Consider the following 24174-nt stretch of genomic DNA (forward strand, 5'->3'; position numbering starts at 1 on the left):
TTGAAGTTGTCCCTGAGGCTCCTTACACTAACTTCATATTTTTTGGATTCTTTTTTCTTTTTGCTCTTCTGGTTCAGTGTTTTTTACTTCTTCATATTTCAAATTATTGACTTTATTCTCAGGATCCTCTAGTCTACTGTTAAATCCCTGTATATTATTTCTTTATTTCAATCAGTTATGTTTAATTTCTGACTGGTTCTTTTTTTTTTTTTTTTTTTTTTTTTTTTTTGCATTCTCACTAAGATCCTTGAAGGTCTCACTAGGTTCCTCAGGGATTTCTAGAATATTCTTGAGTAACGTTATAACTGTTATTTTGAACTCTATATCCAGTAGTGTGCTTTCTTCCATTTCTTTCATTTGTGACATGGTTCTTTGTCTCTGCATTTGGGCTGCTTCCCTGTGTTTGTTTTTATGTATTGGGTAGTTGCTAAGTCTCAATGAGTTGATAGAGTGGCCTTGTGTAGTATGTGTCCTATAGGGTCCAGTGGCTCAGCCTCCCCAATCACCTGAGGTGGACACTCTTGGTGCATCCCTTTGTGGGCTGTGTGCCTAGTCTTGTTGTAGTTCAGCCTTGATTGCTATTAGTGTCACTGTGAGGAATTGACCTCCAGGCCAATTGGCTGTGGGGACCACCTGCAGCTACAGCAGGAGAGATGCTGCGCAGAAGACATCCTTATGGACCAGGACTTACTTTAGTGGGGGCTTTGGTGCCCACTGTGTCTACCCCTTGAGTGTGGTACTTATGGATGTGTAGAGTTATAATCTTGTATGGTCTCACACTGACCACTGGATACATTGGCTCTTGGATCTGCAAGGAGGTACAAATTCAACCACTGCCTGGGGCCATTCAGCAAGAACTATAGAGAGATCTTCAGATTCCACCTCTTTGTTTTGGGTTTGGAAGTACCCAGATGAGGCCCAGCTGTGAAGCAAGGCAGGCTGGACCTGGTGCCAGTTCCTGTGCTTTTTATTGATAACTTTGGGGCTCCCTGACCCAGCTGTAGCATGTTTGACTGGTTTTAGGCTGAGAATGGACAGACCATTCATATGCAAAAGCTGCTGCGCACAGCTTGGGTTGGGGTGTAAATTGGGTGGGGTAGGGTCTCAAGAAATCACAGGAGCAGAGCAAACAGAAACAGAAATGGCTGCCAGTCAGCCCTGCACCAGGGAGGTCCCAGCATGGGAACAATGACCTCTGTGAGCACTTCTGTCTGGAAGAAAGGCATTCCCAAGTTCCTACCCTGATGCAAGATAGTTCAGTTCTCCCCATATGTACCTGGGTCACCCAGTGCCTTGTCCCACACTAGAGCTCAGTAGTGGGAGCTTATAAGTTCATTTCATGGTACTGGCCTTTTAAGAGGAGCAACTGGTTCTTCAGCAGCCTTTGTGTCACTCGGCCCCAATCGGCTCTGGATTTTATAGTCTTTAGTTCTTACAGCCCGTAGGAATTTCTTTCCCTAGCTCTGAGACCCTGGACTGGGGGAATGGTGTGGGGCTAGGACTCCTTGCTCCTTCAGGGGCCTCTGCAGAGGCAATCTCCCTTCCAATTAAAAAAGTGGCACACCTGGGTACCAGATCAGCCCATACGGAACCTCCACACATCCTACCAGTTTCAGTGTGCTTTCTTCTTTACTTCTCTAGTTGTAGTACTTTCACTCAGCCAGCTTCCCCATGATTTTGGATGATTGTTGTTCTGTATTTTAGTTGTAATTTTGATGTGGTTGTGGAAGGCAGCAAATACAGGTGTTTACCTATGCTTCTCCTAGGAATCCAAAATTTATATGGAATAGTCAATCTTAAAGAAGAACACATTTAAAGAACTTATAAGATTTAATGACTTATTATAATGCCAAAAATTTAATAACATGTTATATTAGCATAAGAATAGACAAACATAAACAAATCAGTGAGTCCTTACCTAAACCTATACATATACATTCAATTGATTTTCAATCAAGTCATTAAAGCAAATCAATTAAAAAAAGGGATTTTTTCAATATATGGTACTGGAAAAAAACTGGTTATGTAGAGGGGAAAAAAATGGGCCTAAAGATAAACTCTTAAACTATAAAACTGTAAAGATTCTAGAAGAAAACATATGATACCTTTGGAACCTGGGAGTTCTAAGATTTCTTATAGAAGACACAAAACACACTGAAAAGGAAGGGGCATTATGGAGACTTGGGTAATGGAAATGTTCTATATCTTGACCTGCAAATGTTAAAAAATAATTGAGCTGTTCATGCTATGCCATACACCTGAAGATAATAAAATATAATATTGAATGTTAACTGTAATTGAAAATATTTAAAAAAAATGTTAAAATGCAAAAATAAAATGTTCATAACAGCTTTACCAGTAATAGCAAGGAACTGGAAGCAACCTAAATGTCTGTGAACTGGAGAATAGCAAAACAAACTATTATATCCATACAGTGGAATACTACTCAGCATGAAAATAATGAACTATGGCCCTCCTAGTGGAGCATCCTCCCAATGCACTAAGCCTGTGGGTTTTATTCCTGCCCCACCCCTGCCCCCCATTCAGGGCACAAGAACCAACCAATGAAAGCATAAATAAGTGGAAGAACAAATCAATGTTTCTCTCTCTCTCTCTCTCTCTCTCTCTCTCTCTCTCTCTCTCTTTCTCCCTCCCTCCCTCTCCTACCCTCTCTCTCTGTGTAAAATCAATCAAATAATTAAATAATCCTATCTAATAAAAGGAAATATGCAAATTAGACATCACTCCACTACGTCCATCAGCCAATCATAGTGAGCATGCAAATTAACCCAACAAAGGTGGTGGTAAATTTGCATATGCAGGCACTGAGCAGCCTGTGTCCCAGGAACATCCTCCAAGCCCAGGCTGCTCCTAGCCTATAGGCCCATGCTTAGGCCCTGAGCAGCAGGAGTCCCACAAAATCTCCTGGCCACTCCAAGCCTTTGAGTGCAGGCTCCAAACCGCTGGGGGTGGGGTGGGACAGAAACATCCCCAAGTCACCAGAGCGACACGGGGATGTACCCGCCCCACCCCTAGACACTTGTGAATGCTCCAGCACCAAGCAGAGGTTTGGATCCACAACCACAACCTGGTGCCCACAACAGGGGGCTGGCTGCTGGCCTCTGGAGTATGTGGAGACCCTGGTGGCCAACGGTGTGTGGCCCAAGGGTCCTTGCATGTCCCCCAGCCGAGCACCAATGATGAGGCTGGTTGCTGGCCTCTGGCACATTTGGCTACTGGGATGTTCCAATCCCACCCCCAGTGCCTTTGGAGAGCTCTGGCAACAAGCGATGGTTTGCGTCCATGTCCCCAGCCCAGCACCCTCAATGCGAGGGGTGGGGGATGGCTGCTGGCCTCTGGGGTGTGTGGATACCCCAGTGGCCACCATTAGGTGGCAGGTGGCAGGGACACGATCCTAGCCCTGTGGACACACCAAAGGGACTGGATGAGCTGCAAAGGAAACACCTTTAATATATATAAATATATATATATATATATATATATATATATATATATATATATATAATTAATTTTTTTTTAAAGAGAATAGGGGAGAGGGATAGACTGTCAGAAACATCAATGAGAAAGAAACATCGATCAGCTGACTCCTGCATACTCCCCACTGGGGATGTGCCTTCAACCAAGCCTGGGACCCTTCAGTCTGCAGGCCCCTCGTCTATCAACTGAGCCAAACCAGTTTGAGTGTAAACACCTTTTCTGACTGCTCATTGGCTAATCTCCCTGTAGGCTGCCACTTGCAGTGTTCTTGGTAACTTGGGTTATAAGAATCCAAGAAGGTGATCTAGGGTTTTTCCACCACATTCCTGGAGGAAAAATCAAAGGTCCGCTACTGGAGGGGCTAAGAAATGTCATATACTTCCCTAGCAGTTTGGCTCAGTGGATAGAACCTCGGCCTGCTGACTGCAGGGTTCGGGTTCGATTCTGATCAAAGGCATGTACCTAGGTTACAGGCTCCTTCTGGCCAGGGCTCAGGCCAGGGCTTATGCTGGAGGCAACCAATCAAAGTATCCTCTTACATTGATGTTTCTCTCTGTCTCTCCTTATCTCTTCCACACTCTCTAAAAATAAATGGAAACATATCCTCAGGTGTGGATTTAAAAAAAAAAAAAAAGAAAGAAATGTAATATCCTATGAAAGATACATCTTGAAAATATCTAAAGAAAGTTTTCATTTTTTCGTGGTGTAGGGACTGGAGTCCATGTTGATGAAAACACCTTGGTGGCTGCAGTGGCTGCAGCAGTGGGGTGATGGGGGTGGTATCTTCCCTTGATCAGCCAGGTCACCTGACATTCCTCAAGGGGTCCCAGATTGGAGCGGGTGCAAGGGAGGCTGAGGGACAATCCCCTGTGCACAAATTTCATGCACCAGGCTTCTAGTTAAAATAATAATAATGATGATGAATTGTGGATATTCACCACAGCCTGGATGAATCTAAAAAGCTGAGAGAAAGATGCCAGAACTAAGAAAGTGGACATACCATATGACTTCATCCTATCTAGTAAAATAATAATATGCAAATTAACCATCACTACGCTACATTCACAAGCCATGCCCGCCAGCCAATCAGTAGTGAGTATGCAAATTAACCAGACCAAGATGGCTATGGCCACAGAGCGAGCAGGAGGCTTGGGTTTCCCTGATAATGGAGGAAGCCAAGCTTTCCACACACCCCTGGCTGGCCTAGGCCTCCACTTAAGGCTACTAAGTTTAAATTATAAAAGATAAATAAATCCCAACAAAATTGGCAGCAGCCCATTGGCAGCAGCCCACGAAGCTTGAGTTGCACCCGGCAATGGAGGAAGCCAAGCTTCCCGCACACTTTGACAAGACTAGGTCTCCACTCAAGGCTACAAAGTTTCAATTATAGAAGATAAATTAATCCCAACAAAAATGGCTGTGGCCAAGAGCGAGCAGGAGGCTTGGCTCCACTCATGGCTACAAAGTTTCAATTACAGAAGATAAATAAATCCCAAATACTAGGGCTTCCGCTTGAGTTGCTGAGGGGCATAGCCCGCCTGCAAACCACCACAGGCCTCCCCACATCCCAAGTTAACCCACACCCTGATCTGGGACACTCTTCAGGGCAAACCAGCTGGCCTCCTCCTGTGCATCAGGCCTCTATCCTATCTAATAAAAGAGTAATATGCAGATTGACCATCACTCCAACACACAAGATGGCTTCCCCCATGTGGTCAAAGCTGGCTGTCCCCATGTGGACACAAGATGTCTGCCACAAGGTGGCCAGCAAGGGAGAGCAGTTGGGAGGGACCAGGCATGCAAGGGAGGGCAGTTGGGGGTGATCAAGCCTGCCGGTGAGGGCAGTTATGGGTGACCAGGCTGGCAGAGGAGGGAAGTTGGAGGCAACCAGACTTGTAAGGAAGGGCAGTTGGGGGATATCCAGGGCTGCAAGAGAGAGAAGTTGGGGGGACCATGTCTGCATGGGAGGGCAGTTACGGGCAAACAGGCTGGCAGGGGAGCAGTTAGGCACCAATCAGGTTGTCTGGGAGTGGTTGGGCTGGTCAGGCTGGGAGACAAAAGAGGTTAGGGGCAATCAGGAAAGCAGGAAGGCAAGCAGCTGGGAGCCAGCATTCCTGGATTGTGAGAGGGATATCCAACTGCTCGTTTAAGCCTGCTCCTACCGAGATCAGGCTTAAGCGGGTAGTTGGACATCCTTCCATTGGTCCCAGATTAGAGAGGGTGCAGGCTGGGCTGAGGGACACACAAACCTGTGCACAAATTTCATGCACTGGGTCTGTAGTTTACATATAACTCTTGAAACTAAAACTACGGTACAGAATGCAGATCAGTGATTACTTGAGGATAGGGGATGGGAATAGGAAGTGGTATTCCCTTCCTAAAGCAGGCATGCCCATCTCTAAAAAACTCAATAGAAAATTATTAACATTAACAATTCCTGTAACTTAACCCACTGATTCCATGCCTTGCCTCTTGGTGGCTATCCAAATAAATCTATCATTTCCATAAATTCAAAATTGATTCAACAACTGGCTACTGAGAACAAACTATATGCAGTGTGGTGAATACAAAGATATTAAGACAAAAACCCTGGTTTCATGGATTTTCCAAAACAGTGTCTAAAAATTACTGATTTTATTTTATTTTGGGGTGATTGCAGGTGGAAAAAGGTGTGGGAGAGGTAGAAAAGGGTAAAGTAGGGTAAATGGTGATGGAAGGACACTTGACTTGGGGTGGTCAACACACAATACAATATACAAATAAAAATAGTATTGTACACTTAAAATCTATATAATTTTATTAACAAATGTTGGACCCAATAAATTCAATACAATTAAAAAAAAACCTTATAATCTTAGATTAGTGTCTTTCTTCATTAGTGTGTCCTCTACTGTGATTTATATATTGATATTTTTTTCTTATTTGCCAATCAGACTGAAGATGGTAGGAAAGATATGAGTCTAGTATCTCCATTTATTCATCTACTATGATGAATACAATAACAAAACCATATTATTAGCTAATCAATCCTTAAACTAATGTAGTATACTGGTGAGATGACTAGAATAATATTCCATCTCTGCCTCTGAAACTAATTAACTGCCTCATTAATAAATCAGGACAATTTCCTATAAAATGAAGTTGTTCTTTATAAAGTAGTGGTTTTCAAAAATTTTGATCTCAAGACATTTTCATTCTCTTAAAAGTCAGTAAGGACACCAAGAAATTTTGCTTATGTGAATTATATTATCAATATGTACCATATAAAATAATACTGAGTAGAGTAGTAATTTAAATAATCATTTATTCATTTATTTAAAACTGACAGTAATAATCTCATTACATGCTAAAATATATCATGGATTCTTATAATTAATATAGTTTCCAAAATAAAACAAAATGAGAAAAGAATTTGTTTTACTTTTTTTGGTAAATCTCTTTAATGTATGCCTTGATAAAACACAGCTAGATCTTTATAACTGCTTTTGCATTCACTCCATTACAATATATTGTGGATGAAAAATATGAAGAAAATCTGGATTAATGCAGTTATATATTCAGAAAACAGAGTGTGTTAATAGTCTTTTAAAATAATTATGTCTATTCTTTGATAGTATACCAAAACTCTACAAGGGATAGACTCTTTGTTTAATTGTAATACATAATATGAAACCTCATTAACTTTATATAATTGACTACTAGTACATTAAAACTCATTGATCTATCTTACCTTTGAATGGATCTTTTACCTATGTGTAATTTTATAACATCATGAATTAGTCATTTGGAAAATATTAGTTCACTGAGATTTGCAGAACTTTTAAATGTTAACACATTTTACTATACAATATAAAAAATCTTACACATTAATATAATTACCAGTCTCATTAGAAAAGGCTAAGTTTTGTGAAGCTGTAAAGCTCAGTGACAGATGTAAGATTTCTAAAATTTGAATTCTTACTTGAAAATCTCAATTTTTTTAATTGGCAACCAATATTGCCTGAGGTTTTCCTTCAAGTTATAGACTCACTGTGCTCATTTTCAAGAAAATGCCTGCTAAATACCCAAGATTAAATAACCATAATTTGTTTCAATTTCTCTTTCAAGTAAAAATGAGTTCCATGCAAAAATCAGCTATTTCAGACCACAACTCAAACAACTGCACATATTCTTTTCCTAGAAACAACAATCTTACACCAACATATAGAATTTATTTGTGTATACTTCTTATTTTGCCATATAGGGTGTTAAAAAGAAGTGGTGAAGGGATTAAGAAAAAAAAAATCTCATGGCATAGACAACAGCATGGTGGTTACCAGAGAGAAATGGGGTGGGGGAAGGTAAAAGAGGGTAAATCAGGAATAAATGGTGATTGAATGAGACAAAATTTAATAAAATTAATGCTAAATGAGGGTGTTCTTAGGTAAGAATGGCTTTTTATTCCCTGAGAGTATGAAGAATACAACTGCAGGGATATTGCAGGTTTGATGCCAGAACACCACAATTAGGTGAGTCATAATCTTTTTCTGACAGAGGGCCTTACTCTCAGTTTATAAAATACATCTGTGAAGTACAATATGGCAAACTGCAACAAAATGAGTTATGCCTATACTACGACAATTTGATATACTACACTAGCAGTTTTTTCATATTTTTATTTTTTATTTTTTATTGTTTAAAGTATTTTTAATATTTTTATTGTTTAAAGTATTACAAATAGTAGTACATATGTCTCCTTTTCCCCCTTTTAACATTCCCCCAGTCTCCCCAATCCCCCAGACACATGCCCTCACCCCCATCCCAGTGTTTTGTGTCTATTGGTTATGCTTATATGCAAGCTTACAAGTCTTTTGGTTTTACCCACCACCAGTGCAAATGTCAACACATTGAGAAAAGCAAAATGGCCTTTATATAATTGTTAAAATAGATATGTTCCTCCTAATAGGATTGCAGGAATCCCAGGGGTCCACCCACAGCACTTTGAGAACTACTCACCTAAAGGATCCTTAAAGTTCTCCAGCTCTAAAATGTCTACAATTATGTAAAATGTCAACATCTTTCCATTTTAAAATACTATAAGACATTCATATCTCTATTAAGTAAAACATCTTACATTTAACAAATATATCAATGTCTTACAATCCTTTTATTTAACTGATCATAAGGACAAAGTAATGAGTTCATGAAGCAAGAATTAATTTCTTCTTTCCTAAAAGAACTTTGATTTTATTCTTATTTCCTATCCTCCAATTTTTCCAAGCAGCAATGTGTTTTGTTGAAGGCCTGAGGGAAGTTAGGTAAGTCACTGGTCTAACTCTGCCTTTATGGTCTGATTCCACTTGCCAATATACTGGTCATTGTAAGCATCCTATCTAATAAAAGAGAAACATGCAACTTGACCATACCTCTGCTACACCTACCAGTTACGTCTACCAGGCAATCAGGAGTGAGTATACAAATTAACCCAACCAAGATGGTGGTTAATTTGCATATCCAGGCACAGAGCGAAGACTGAAGACAGTGTAGAAGGAAGCCAAGTGCTGCAAAAGGGAAAGAAGCAGTGGAGAAGCAAGCGGAGCAGTGGAGAAGGGAGGGAAGCAGGCAGGGCAACGGAGACAGCTGCAGGAAGCCCTATTCTTGCAGGAATCTTCCTGCAACAGGTCATTAGTGTACATATAACCCAATTCTAACCAATGAGATATAAGGGTATTTTCAGGGTTGACTCCTGAGAAGTTTTCATGGATGATAAAAAGGGACACAAATGAACAGTTAATATTCTTCTTATGTTGGACATTGTGGTATTTGCATGTGAACCCTGGAACTGCAGCATCCATCTTGCATAATGGACACTAATCTGAGAAAGTGAGCTGATAGGCAGAGTGTAACTAAGGAGAAAGTGGAAAGAAATTGGGTCATCATTTGGTGGAATTAGTCAACCTTGCATATACTCTACCTCCAAACTTCTTGTTATGTGAGATAAAAAAATTTCCTTACTGTAAGACAGTTGAATTTCTATTTTCTACCACTTGCAAAAGAAAACAACCTATGTGGTATGAAAAGGCACTATTATGCCTATCATTCACACACAGAAATATTTTATCACATCAATTAGGTAGATTATGGAAAGAGAAGGACCTCTCTTCCTTGAGCAAATTTCTATAGGGTTCAAAATATAGAATACACTAAGCAATTTTTCACTAGTATCCCACTCTTAACACAATTCCTGTAACTTAACACCCAAAGTTCCACTATTTCATTAAATATTTGATTAATGTCATACATACTATAAGACATTTTGGAAGCAAATCATCCAGTTCTCATAATATGTAGAAATATTATTATTTTTTTTATAAAATATATAAATGTCAACGGAATTCCTTAAAGTCCTATTTTAGAATTTACTGTCATAAAACCAATTTCATTAACCTGACTAGTAATTACTCATAAATGGTGCTTTTGTCTCTATACAAGTTAATATGTAAATCAAATGTTTACAATCAGTTTGGTAAGATAAATAAGTTAAAAATTGAATTCAGCAAAAAGCCTATTTTATAACATTTGCCTTTGGTTGTCTTTGGTTAGCAGAAAGCAAGGGATTTAGGGTTCTCATTTAAATAATGAAGCAGGTACCATCACAGATTACACTTTTATTTTTTTTAAATATATTTTATTGATTTTTTTTTACAGAGAGGAAGAGAGAGGGAGAGTTAGAAACAACGATGAAAGAGAATCATCGATCAGCTGCCTCTTGCACACTCCCTACTGGGGATGTGCCCGCAACCAAGGTACATGCCCTTGACCGGAATCGAACTGGGGACTGGCCGACACTCTATCCACTGAGCCAAACTGGTGTTGGCACAGATTACACTTTTAGTTAAAGGCCAGCAGAAGCTGCTAAAGAAACAAAAGACAGTTGGACCTGGACAGATTATAAAGGTAAATAAACTCAAGCACTGATGCATACAATGAGAGTTGGGTTTGTTAAAATGAGAGAAGCCTATATATTAGAGATTATACTAAAGATACCTGTCCAAAATCCTCAAGAATTTCTGCTATTAAAAATGAATCTTTGTAATGAAGATTTAGTTAAGTGGCTGGGTAGTTCATTTATAATGTTAAATAAAGAGAATATTTCAAAAATTAGATCTGCCCCATGGTTGCTGTTATCAGAGTGGATTAAATATAGAATGATTACATTTTAAAAAGAAAAATCATTAGAGGATAAGACCAAATTGGCTAACCAAATAGCAATCTATTGAACATCAATTCCATAGTTACTCTACTAGAAAGAAAAAATTATTGACTGTCTCATAGGTATTCATATTCACTACTGATAGGAGTATACTTGGTAAATCCATTTTGGAAAGTAATTTGGCAAGAACAGAGCCCTATCATTTAAAAGCTTCAAGTTCAGTTCTGAGAAGCAAGATGGTGGAAGAATAGATGGGCGGATTCTGAGCCCTCTCCCGAAGCAGAAAGAGAGAGCAACTGAGGGTCTTGTGCTGTGAGTGTTTATCAGCAAGCTGGGAGACAGCGAACACCAGAAGAAACTGCTGGGGGCCGCTGACAGAGGTGCCCCTCACAGGGAAGCACCCACGCGGGCTGTGTCCCTGCCCGGAGCTACCTACCACCTTGGACGGGGAAACCTCGGCATCTTGAGAGGAAGATAGGATCGTGTCAGAGGCCTGAATATCCATAGCCGCAGCGACCTCCAAGCATCTGTGACCCCCAGAACACGGATCCCAGGCGGTGCGAACACCTGCCCTCACAGGATTGCCCCACTGCTCAGCGAAAAGGTCAGATTTCGCGGGGAGAGGGTGGAGAGCGCTCGCAGCAAAAACAAAAAGCCTGCACACACAGAGCGCGCTCGTGGAAGCTGGAGGACAAGGGCGATGATTACAAGTAGAAGCCCCCGCTGTTGGGCGGTTGTCACCCTTGAAAGTGGACGGGGCGCCTAACAGGGGAGATATCTAAAGAGCAACACATTTGGATCCGGCTCGGAGGGATATCGGAGAGTTGCCAGAGATTGCAGTTGCTCGGACCTGCCCCCTCCCCCCCTCCGTAGTTCCAGCTTCAGAGAGGACGAAAAAAAAAAAAAAGCTGGAGAGGCTCTAGAGCAGTGTTTCCCAAACTTCTCTCATGATGAGAATCACTGGTGGAGTTGTTAAAACACAGATTCCTGAATCCCAACTAAGAAGTGCTAAACTAGAATTTTTGAGAACATATAGGTAAAATTGCATACCTAACTTAGTGCTCTGTATATAAAATCTGTCTTAGAGCACTAGTTAAGTATACAATTTTACCTATATGTTCCCAAAAATTCTAGTTTAGCACTTCTTAGTTGGGATTCAGGAATCTGTGTTTTAACAACTCCACCAGGTGATTCTCATCATGAGAGAAGTTTGGGAAATACTGCTCTAGAGTCTGGAAGTCAACCTAGAAACACTGCCCCCAGAGTCTAATTCAAAAATTGACTCTAGTGTAATAAAAACAAAGCAAAACCTGCCTAAAAATCAGGACTGTATCATAACAATAGAGGAAGCGAATGACCTTCATTACTGCAAATTTTAATTAAATTTTTAAAATTTTATTATTTTTTTTAATTTTTTAATTTTTGTTTTTTATTTTTGTTTTCATTATTTGCAATGTTTACTCAAGAAACTATTTTTTTTTCTTTTTCCTCACTTGATTTTATCTTGATAATTATTACATTGTATATGTAATCAACATTATTACTACTACTAATTTACCTTTTTCATCTTATTTTCTTTTGTTTATTTTTATTATTTTTATTTCATTTGATTATATATATATATATATATATATATATATATATAAATTTTTTTTAATTTCAGGATTACTGTTCTACAGTCTTTATCTATCCTTCTTTCTCCAACGCTTTATTCTATCTCAACCCTACCTTTATGCCTTCACCCTCTTTCCAATCTTTTCCTTTGATACCCTGTTTATCTTAACCCTTTCCTGCTCTAGATTTCCCCCATTCCTTCTGTCTACTCCCTCCTAAAATTTCACCCTACTTGTATATATCTAATTTCCAACTACCTGCTCCAAACCCATTCACACCTCCCTCGCAGTTGTCCTAAAAACAAAACAAAACAAAAAAAAACAAAAGAGTCTTTCTCTCTAACTCTTTGAAGTTGTATGTTGAATGTTAACTTTACTGAAGTTGTATGCTTTTCTTTTATAAGATTGATTTGCCTATGCTTTTTGTTTGATTGTATGTTTTTGTTAGCTGGGTTCTAGTCATCCTTATTGGTGGTTATTAATATTGCAAACACATTTCTATTCAGTGCCCTGTGTGTTGTACCTGGTTGTGTTGTATTTTGTGCCTTTAAATCAAAGCAGGAGAGAGAGAACTACACAACCAGACATCCTAGATCATGGGGAGACCAAAAAACAGCCCGCATATGAAAGAAAAGCAGGCTTCACCAGAAAAGGAAGTAAACGATATAGAGGCAAGCAACCTACCAGAGCAAGAATTCAGAGTAATGATCTTAAGATGGCTAAAAAGAATGGAAGACAAATTTGACAATATGAGTAAGACCCAAGAGGAAATGAAAAAAAACCAAGAGGAAATGAAGATGACTCAAGATGAAATGAAAAATGACATAGCTACTATGAAGAACTCAATAGAAAGTATCAAGAGCAGACTAGAAGAAGCAGAGGATCGCATCAGTGAGCAAGAAGACAAGATGGAAAAAAATACCCAATTAGAGCAGCTTCTAGAAAAAAAAATTAAAAAGCAGGAGGAGAGCCTATGGGAGCTTTGGGACAATGCAAAACAAAACAATATCCGAATAATAGGGGTTCCGGAAGGAAAGAAAACCGAGGTAGACATGGAAAACATATTTCAAGAAATAATGACAGAAAATTTTCCTGAGATAGAGAGGAAAAAACCCACACAAATCCAAGATGCTCGCAGAGTCCCAAGCAAAACGGATCCCAGAAGACCGACGCCAAGACATATTATAATTAAATTGGCAAACACCAATGACAAAGTTAGAATATTAAAAGCAGCCAGAGAGAGACAGAAAGTTACATATAAAGGAACCCCCATCAGACTAACAACTGATTTCTCAACAGAAACTTATCAGGCCAGAAAGGAATGGGATGAAATATACAAAGTCATGCAAAGAAAGGGTCTGAATCCAAGAATACTGTACCCAGCAAGGCTATCAATCAAAATTGAAGGGGAAATCAGGAGCTTCACAGACAAAAAAAGACTAAAGGAATTTATCTCCACCAAACCAGCAATGCAAGAAATGCTAAAGGGTCTACTGTAAAAATAAAGAAATAGGAAGCGAAGAAGGAACACAGGGGTATAGAATAAAAATGGCATCAAATGAGTACCTATCATTAATAACATTAAATGTAAATGGTTTAAAGGTTCTAATCAAAAGACATAGGGTAACAGATTGGATAAGAAAACAAAACCCATACATCTGTTGTCTACAAGAAACCCACCTCAGAAAAAGAGATGCACACAGACCGAGGGTGAAGGGATGGAAAAATGTTTTCCAGGCAAATGGAATTGAAAAGAAAGCAGGGGTAGCAATATTATATCTGAGAAATTAGATCTCAGAATGAAGGACATAACAAGAGACAATGAAGGCCACTTCATAATACTAAAGGGAGCAATCAAACAAGAAGAAATAACCCTGGTAAACATATATGCACCCAATACGGGAGCACCCAAATACATAAAAAAAAAAACTGCTGGAGGACATTAAGGGAGAGATTAACAGCAATACAATCATAGTAGGAGATTTTAATACCCCACTGTCACCCTTCGACAAATCATCTAAACAAAAAATCAGCAAAGAAATATCAATACTAAATGACTCACTAGACCAGATGGAATTAACTGACATCTTCAGAACATTCCACCCAAAGCCACAGAATATACATTCTTCTCAAATGCACATGGGACATTCTCAAAGATAGACCACATTTTGGGACATAGGCAAAGTCTCTTCAAATTCAAGAAGATAGAAATCATATCAAGCATCTTCTCAGACCATAATGGCATAAAACTGGAAATTAACTACAATAAAAATAATCCAAAGAAATCAAACACATGGAGACTAAACAGCATTCTATTAAACAAGGACTGGGTTACCAGAGAAATCAAGGAAGAAAGTAAAAACATCCTGGAAACAAATGACAATGAAAACACAACAATCCAAAATCTATGGGACATAGCAAAAGCAGTTTTGAGAGGGAAGTTCATATCCTTACAAGCCTATTGCAAAAAAACTAGAAAAAAGTGTAACAAACGATCTAACTCTACAACTCAAAGAGTTAGAAAAAGAGCAAAAAGAAAAGCCCAGTGTAAGTAGAAGGAAGGAAATAACAAAAATCAGAGCACAGATAAACGACATAGAGACCAAAGAAACAATACATAAGATCAACAAAACCAAGAGCTGGTTCTTTGAAAGGATAAACAAGATAGATGGACCTCTAGCCAGACTAACCAAGAAACAAAGAGAGAGGACCCAAATAAACAAAATCAGAAATGAAAGAGGTGAAATAACAACAGACCCCACCGAAATACAACGGATTGTTACAAAATACTATGAACAACTCTACTCCAACAAACTGAACAACCTGGAAGAAATGGACTTATTCCTAGAAAAATATAATCTTCCAAAACTCAATCAGGAAGAATCTAAAAATCTCAATAAACCAGTGACTTGGGAAGAAATTGAAACAGTCATCAAAAAGCTTCCAGCAAACAAAAAGCCCAGGGCCAGATGGCTTCACAGGAGAGTTTTACCAAACATTCAAGTAAGAAGTAAAAACTATCCTCCTCAGACTATTCAAAAAAATCCAAGAGGAAGGAACACTTCCAAATTCCTTCTATGAAGCCAGCATCACCCTAATGCCAAAACCAGATAAAGACAACTCAATGAAAGAGAATTACAGGCCAATATCCCTCATGAACATAGATGCCAAAATCCTCAACAAAATTCTAGCAAATCGACTCCAGAAGAACATCACAAAGATCATACACCACGACCAAGTAGGATTTATTCCAGGAATGCAAGGATGGTACAATATCCGCAAATCAATAAACGTGATACATAACATAAACAAATTGAAAGATAAAAATCATATAGTCATATCAATTGATGCAGAAAAAGCATTCGATAAAATCCAACACCCTTTTCTGATAAAAACTCTTAACAAGGTGGGAGTACAAGGATCATACCTAAACATAATAAAAGCTATATATGATAAACCCACAGCCAACATTATACTCAATGGGCAAAAACTAAAACCATTCCCTCTAAGAACAGGAACAAGACAGAGATGCCCACTCTCGCCACTCCTGTTTGACATAGTACTGGAAGTACTAGCCATTGCAGTTAGACAAGAGGAGGAAATAAAAGGAATCCAAATTGGAAAAGAAGAAGTAAAGTTATCCTTATTTGCAGATGACATGATATTGTACATAAAAAACCCAAAAGACTCCATTAAAAAACTAATTGACTTAATAAATGAATTTGGCAATGTAGCAGGATACAAAATTAATGCCAAGAAATCCATGGCTTTTCTATACACCAACAGAGAAACTTCAGAAACAGAGACTAAAAAAGCAATTCCATTTACCATCGCACCAAAAAAATTAAGATACCTAGGAATAAATTTAACTAAGGAAGTAAAGGACCTATATGCGGAAAACCACACGACACTGAAAAAAGAGATAGAGGAAGATGTAAGGAGATGGAAGAACATACCATGTTCATGGATTGGTAGGATCAACATCATCAAAATGTCCATACTTCCTAAAGCAATCTATATGTTCAATGCACTCCCCATTAAAATACCAACGACATATTTCACCGACCTAGAAAGAACTCTCCAAAAGTTCATTTGGAACAATAAAAGACCCCAAATAGCCACAGCAATCCTGAGAAAGAAGAGTAAAGTAGGAGGGATCTCAATACCAGACTTCAAACTATATTACAAAGCCACTGTTCTCAAAACAGCCTGGTACTGGCACAAGAATAGACATATAGATCAGCGTTTTTCAACCGCTGTTCCACGGCACACTAGTGTGCTGCGAGATGTTGCCTGGTGTGCCGTAGGTGCAGACAAGACAAGAATTTTATAATTTTTCACTATTTTGTTTACTTAATATTTCATAATAAAGTAATTATAAAATGCTTTCTTTGTGTTTATTTGATTCCTATTCAAGAGAATTACTTTATATATAGTCAATATAGGCACAGAGTTAAATTTTTTAACATTTTCTAATGGTGGTGTGCCTCGTGATTTTTTTCATGAAACAAGTGTGCCTTTGCCCAAAAAAGGTTGAAAAACACTGATATAGATCAATGGAATCGAATCAAGAACCAAGATATCAACCCAAATCACTATGCTCAATTAATATTTGACAAAGGAGGCACGAATATACAATGGAGTCAAGACAGTTTCTTCAATAAATGGTGTTGGGAAAATTGGACAGACACATGCAAAAGAATGAAACTAGATCACCAACTTACATCATTCACAAAAATAAACTCAAAATGGACACAGGACTTAAAGATCAGACAGGAAACCATAAAAATACTAGAAGCATCCACAGGCAGCAAAATCTCAGACGTATGCCAAAAGAACTTCTTCACTGATACTACCCCTAGGGCAATGGAAGCTAAAGAGAAAATAAACAAATGGGACTACATCAAAATAAAAAGCTTTTTTACAGCAAAAGAAACCATCAACAAAACAACAAGAAAGCCCACAGTGTGGGAGAACATATTTGCAAATGATACCACTGATAAAGGTTTAATCTCCAACATCTACAAACAGCTTATACAACTAAATAAAAGGAAGATAAATAATCCAATTTAAAAATGGGCAATGGACCTAAATAGAACATTTTCAAAAGAAGACAGAAGGAAGGCCAAAAGGCACATGAAAACATGCTCAAAGTCACTAATTGTCTGAGAGATGCAAATCAAAACAACAATGCGGTACCATCTCACACTTGTCAGAATGGCCAACATCAACAAATCAACAAACGACAAGTGTTGGCGAGGTTGCGGAGAAAAAGGAACCCTCGTGCACTGCTGGTGGGAATGCAGACTGGTGCAACCACTGTGGAGAACAGTGTGGAGTTTCCTCAAAAAACTGAAAATGGAACTCCCATTTGACCCAGTAATCCCACTCCTAGGAATATATCCCAAGAAACTAGAAACACCAATCAGAAAGGATATATGCACCCCTATGTTTATAGCAGCACAATTTACAATAACCAGAATTTGGAAACAGCCTAAGTGTCCGTCAGCAGATGATTGGATCCAAAAACTATGGTACATCTACACAATGGAATACTATGCTGCCATAAAAAAGAAGGAATTTTCATCATTTGCAGCAACCTGGATGGAATTGGAGAACATCATGCTGAGTGAAATAAGCCAATCAATGAAAAAGAAACACCACATGACCTCACTCATTTGTGGATAATAAGGAGCATTATAAACTGATGAACCAAAAGATAGATATAGAGACAGTATATCAACAAGTATACTGTCAAATTACAGCAGGGAGGGGAGGAAGATCTGGGGGAGATAATAGATCAACCGAAGGACTTTTATACATGCATATAAGTACAACCAATGGACACAAAACTCTGGGGAGGGAGGGGATGTTGGGAGGGAGGGAGGGGGGCAAAAAAAATCAATAAAATATATTAAAAAAAAAAAAGATGAAGTCCTGTTACCTAAGTGACGTAGGCCATATTTTTCTATGAATATTTCATACTTGTTCCTCATTTCATTATTCAACAAAAAAATGTATTTATTAAGTAATTATTATGTGCCAGGCATTGTATTAATGTTCGCTATAAAGAAATAAAAAATACTGCATTCGCTATTAAAAATAAATAAATAAATAAATAAATAAATAAATAAAAAAGCTTAAAGTTCAGCTATTCAAATGCCACCTGGAAAGGCCATAATGCATAACAATTTGTGATTTTGCAATGAATGAATTTGAATTTCACAAACTGCAATGCTGGCATAAGGCAATAAAGTCACTTAGCTAGCTAGAAAACAGAAATAGAAGGTAAAGTGGGAATGGTATAAAAATGAATTCAGGCCCTGGCCAGGTAGCACAGTTGTCCCAATATGTCAGGTTGTGGGTTTGATCCCCAGTCAGGGAACATACAAAAATCAACCAATGAATCCTATATAATAAAAGCCTAATATGTAAATCGCCCAAATAGCAGAATGATGGGTAGAATGACCTGCAGAATGACTGGTTACTATGACATCACTGAACACCAGGGGGCAGATGCTCAATGTAGGAGCTGCCCTCTAGTGGTCAGTGAGCTCCCACCGGGGAGTACTACTGAGCCTGAAGCCGGGCCCATGGCTGGCTAGTGCAGAAGTAGTGGCGGGAGCCTCTCCTGCCTCAGTGGCAGTGCTAAGGAGCAGCCAGCTGATTTTATATATATATATTTTTTTTTGAGTGGCCAGATTATTATGCACTCAGAGATGGTAATAATCTGGCCACTAAGTGTATAAAGGTCACTGGTTTGATAACTGGTCAGGGTATAAGTTGCAGGCTTGATTCCCAGTAGGGAGTGTGCAAGAGGCAGCCTGTTAATGTTTATCTCTCTTTGATGTTTATGTCTATCCCTTTCCCTTCCTCTCTTACTAAAATCAATAAAAGGAGATGGGATATAAAATAGATTCATTCCAAAGTGGAAAAAATAAATTAGCAATTAATGAGGGGAAGGTTCTGGAATATCACTAAGGAAGAGATGAAAGGAAGGGAAAGAACTAGGCAAAAACACAGCCATTTAAGATGGGAAACCATAAAAATCCTACAAGATTCCATAGGCAGCAAAATAGCAGACACATGTTGTAGCAATATCTTTACAGACAGAGCTTCTAGGGCAATGGAGAATAAGGAAACAATAAACAAATGGGACTACATAAAAAAAAAAAAAAAAGCTTCTGCACAGCAAAAGAAACCATCAACAAAACAACAAGAAAGCCCATTGAATGGGAGAATATACTTGCCAATGATATTTCCAATAAGGGCTTAATCTCCAAAAATTACAGAAAACTCATACAACTTAACAAAAGGAAGATAAATGATCTAATGAAAAAATGGGCAAAGGATCTAAATAGACACTTTTCTAAAGAGGACATACAGAAGGTCCAGGGTCATATGAAAACATGCTCAAAGTCACTAATAATCCAAGAGAGTCAAATCAAAACAACAATGCAGTATCATCTCACACCTGTCAGAATGGTTATCATCAACAAATCAACAAACAACAAGTGCTGGTGAGGATGCAGAAACAAAGGAACCCTGCTGCACTGCTGGTGGGCATGCAGACTGGTACAGCCACTGTAGAAAAGAGTATGGAGTGTCCAGAAAAAGTTAAAAATGAAACTTCCATTTGACCAAGTAATCCCACATTTAGGACTAATAGTATATCCTAAGAAACCAGAAACACCAATCAAAGAGGATATATGCATTCCTATATTCATAGCAGCACAATTTACAATAGCTAAGATTTGGAAACAGCCTAAGTGCACAACAGCACATGAGTGGATTAAAAAACTGTGATATATCTACACAATGGAATACTATGCCACTATAAAAAAAAAAAAAAAAACAAGGAACTTTTACCATGTGCACAGCATGGATGTAACTGAAGAGCATTATGCTAAGGGAAATAAGCCAGTCATAAGAGAAACCAAGATGGCAGCATAGGCAAACACCTAAACTGCTGCCTCACACAACAATTTCAAAACTAAAACTAAAAGACAAAGCAAACTTCATCCAGAATTACAGGAAGGCTGGTGAGTAGAAATTCTACAACTATAAGGAAAGAAAAAAGCACACAGAGACTCAGAGGAGCAGCAAAAGGCTGAGATACAGAGACGTGTGCACGGAGAGGACTGGCAGCTGAGTGCCTGGCTTGCTTTTTCAAGCAGGAAGGAGACAGAAGCTCCCAACTGCACTGAACCCCAGTTCTAGGTAGGACCCTGGGGACCCAGACTCATACGGGGGGAATCTGGACTGTCAGGAAGAGAGAAAAGCACATGGAGACTCAAGGAAGCTGCTAAATGAAGAGGTCCGGAGGCGCACACTCAAGCATAAGTGAAGAGGACTTACTGCCCAGTGCACTGCTAGCTTTCTTAAGCAAGAGGGAGATGGAAGCTGCAGAATGTGCTGAACTCCAGTTCTGGATGAGGACCTGGGAACCCAGACTCATTTGGAGTGAAACTGGACTGTCTGGCAGTGGGCTAAACTCGAGGGTGGCTTTCTCTCAGAGGTGCTTGCAGTGATTAACAATTACTGAGGGACATTAAGACATAGGAGCCTCATAGACAGGGCTGACGGAAAGCCAAGGCTCCATGCTCCAACCTGAGACTATGCCCCATCCAAGCTGAGCACAGAGGCTTTTGCAATTTTGCAAGTCTTATCTCATAAGGTTGTCTCCAGCACAGAAGTTCTCCCAGTGTAGACACAGCTGATTCTCACAGCCAATTGGCCTGGAGGTCAATTCCTCCCAGTGATAGAAACAACAATCAAGACTTAACTACAACAAGGCTGTGCACACAGTCCACAAAGGGGTGCACCAAGAGTGTCCAGCTCAGTTAACTGGGGAGGCTGAGCTACTGGGCCCTATGGGACACCTAGCACACAATGCTACTCTACCAACTCAGGGAAGCAGCAAAAATGTGGAGACAAAGAAACAGATCACAAATGAAATAAATGGAGAAAAGATAATGACTTATATAGAGTTCAAAACCACGATTATAAAGTTTTTCAAGAATTTCGTTGAAAAGACCAATAAATTTAGCAAAACCCTCAAAGATATGAAAAAGGACCAACTAGGCATTAAACATACACTGACTGAAATAAAAAATAGTATAGAGAGACATAACAGCAGACTAGAGGACTGCAAGAATCAAGTCAAAGATCTAAAATACAAAGAAGCAAAAAACACTCAATCAGAAAAGGAAAAAGAAAAAAAAAAGAATCCAAAAAGTTGAAGATAGTGTAAGGGGCCTCTGGGACAACTTCAAGCATACCAACATCCGAATTATGGGGATGCAAGATATTGAAAATCTATTTGAAGTAATAATGACTGAAAACTTTCCCCACCTGGTGGAAGAAATAGACTTACAAGTCCAGGAAGCGCACAGAACCCCAAACAAAAGGAATCCAAAGAGGACCACACCAAGACACATCATAATTAAAATGCCAAGAGCAAAAGACAGAGAGAGAATATTAAAAGCAGCAAGAGAAAAACAGTTAGTTACCTACAAGGGAGCACCCATATGTCTGCCAGCTGATTTCTCAACAGAAACTATGCAGGCCAGAAGGGAGTGGCAAGAAATATTCAAAGTGATGCTTAGCAAGAACTTACAAACAAGATTACCCTACCCAGGAAAGCTATCATTTAGAATTGAAGGTCAGATAAAGAGCTTCACAGATAAGAAAAAGCTAAAGGAGTCATCAACACCAAACTGGTATTATATGAAATGCTGAAAGGTATTCTTTAAGAAGAGAAAGAAGAAGAAAAAGGTAAAAATAAAAATTACGAACAAGAAATACATATCTATCAACAAGTGAATCTGAAAATCAAGTGGACTAAAAGTCTGATGAACAGAATAATCTGGTGAATATAATAGAATCAGAGGCATAGAAAGAAAGTTTACTGACAATTCTCTGGGGGAAGGGGTGTGGTGGTGTGGGAAGAGACTGGAAAAAAATCGTACACCTATGGATGAGGACAGTTGGGGTGAGGTAAGGGCAGATGGTGGGATGGCAACTGGTAGAGGGGAGCTATGGGAGAAAAAAAGAGAACAACTGTAATAATTTGAACAATAAAGATTTATTATTTTTTTAAAATAAGTCAGTCAGAGAAAGATAAATATCACATGATCTCACTCATATGTGGGATATAATGATCAACATAATTTGATGAACAAGAATAGATACAGAGACAAATGGTAGTGGGGGGCTGGTTAGAGAGCAACCAAAGCACTTATATGCCTGCATATTAGCATAACCAATGGACACAGACACTGGGGTGGTGGGGGCTTGTCTGTGGTGGGAATGGCTTGGGGTGGGTGGTAAGTTGGGGGAAAAGGAGACATATGTAATACTTTAGACAATAAATTTATAAACAAACAAACAAATATAAGCCTTATGGGCAGCTATGTGGTAAGGGCTGGGAAAAGGGTAGGGGAGGGTGGTCAAGAGGAGCTCCCATTTCAGATGTATTCCAAAACTCCTTGGGGAGGGGGAATGTCTTTACAATGGACAAACCTGGCAGACATAACTTTAACCAAATTATCATAGTTAACTCAGGTAAAGAGTCTAATGTGTCGCATATACAGACATAAAAAAAACACATTAGAAATTATGTAAACACTCCTGCATAGTCACAGAATAGGTATATATAGATATGTAAACATATGCACAAAACTACATATAGATAGCTGAGTGAACAGAATTGGATATGATGGGTAGATAAATTTGTAAAAACAACAAAAATGAACTGGGCATCTTAAACAAATATACCCTGTTTCATCACAATAAAAATATACCAGAAAAGTATTCAATATACTTAAATTTATTATGAAAACTAATTAAAAAGTGATAAGGCAAATCATCCTTCAAAACAATAACCTATGACAAATTAAATTCGTTTTATAAATCTGACCTTTTATATATGTGATTTTATACAATCAAATAACCTGCAATAAGCAATTGCTTTAGTTTGCTTTTAAATTGTCTCTGTCTATATACGCATGCATATAGAGATCAAACTCTGATCATTTTATTCTAAGCCCACATCTATTTGCATTATACCATGCCACTTCTCCTATTATCAGCAGGAAGAGATGTAATCCACATTTTATCATTTCCATTTCACCTCCAGTGTCTCTCCCTTCCTCACTAAAAAAAAAAAAAAAATTTAAAAATGGTGGAGATCCAAATACTCTGAACAGCAAATAAATCTCTATGGAGTACATACAAAGGAGGCAGTACATACAAAGGAGACAGTTGTTAAGGGTAAATAAATTGGAATCAAACTGCCTTGATTCAAATTCCCAGCTCTACAACTTATTACCTAAGTGATTTTCAGCAAATTAACCTCTATGATCTGTAGCTTCTTGATCTGTAAAGTGGGGACATTAATGGTATATATTTCATAGGTCTTTTGTGAAAATTAAAGATGGTCATGTATATCAGCATATTAGCACAGTGCCTGGCACATAGTAAAAACTCACAAATGTAAGTTATGATAACAATACTGACAAATTATTTCTATTGAGCAGTATATTTCATAGAGGAAAAACTGTTCCGTGGCCCTGAACCACACTACAACCTTTACTGAATTGTTGCCTCTGATCACAAGGGAGATGCCGCATACATAAAGACAGTGAGTCAGTACAGGTATAATACGTTATCTCCATCACTAGAAATTACTTTTCCAACCTAAAGCTGCCTTTTTCACTTATTGCTAACCTTTCAGAATGAAGTTTATTACTTTATTCTACCTAATATATACTCTACCTAAAAAAAAATGTTCCACGTATTTGTGACATCCCCATTTGGCATGACTTCAAAGATGAAGAAATCACTTAACTGAAAAACTAAAACAATGTA

At 38.6% G+C, this 24174-nt stretch overlaps 1 protein-coding gene across 1 annotated transcript in view; it reads right to left on the minus strand.

The window, feature by feature from the left end:
- The window catches only part of COL4A5 (collagen type IV alpha 5 chain), a 348876-nt gene that overhangs the window by 321880 nt on the left and 2822 nt on the right, over positions 1-24174 (minus strand). The window lies entirely within an intron of this gene.

This window comes from Pipistrellus hanaki (genome assembly GCF_964339955.1).
Source record: "Pipistrellus hanaki genome assembly, chromosome: X".
Lineage (NCBI taxonomy): Eukaryota > Metazoa > Chordata > Mammalia > Chiroptera > Vespertilionidae > Pipistrellus > Pipistrellus hanaki.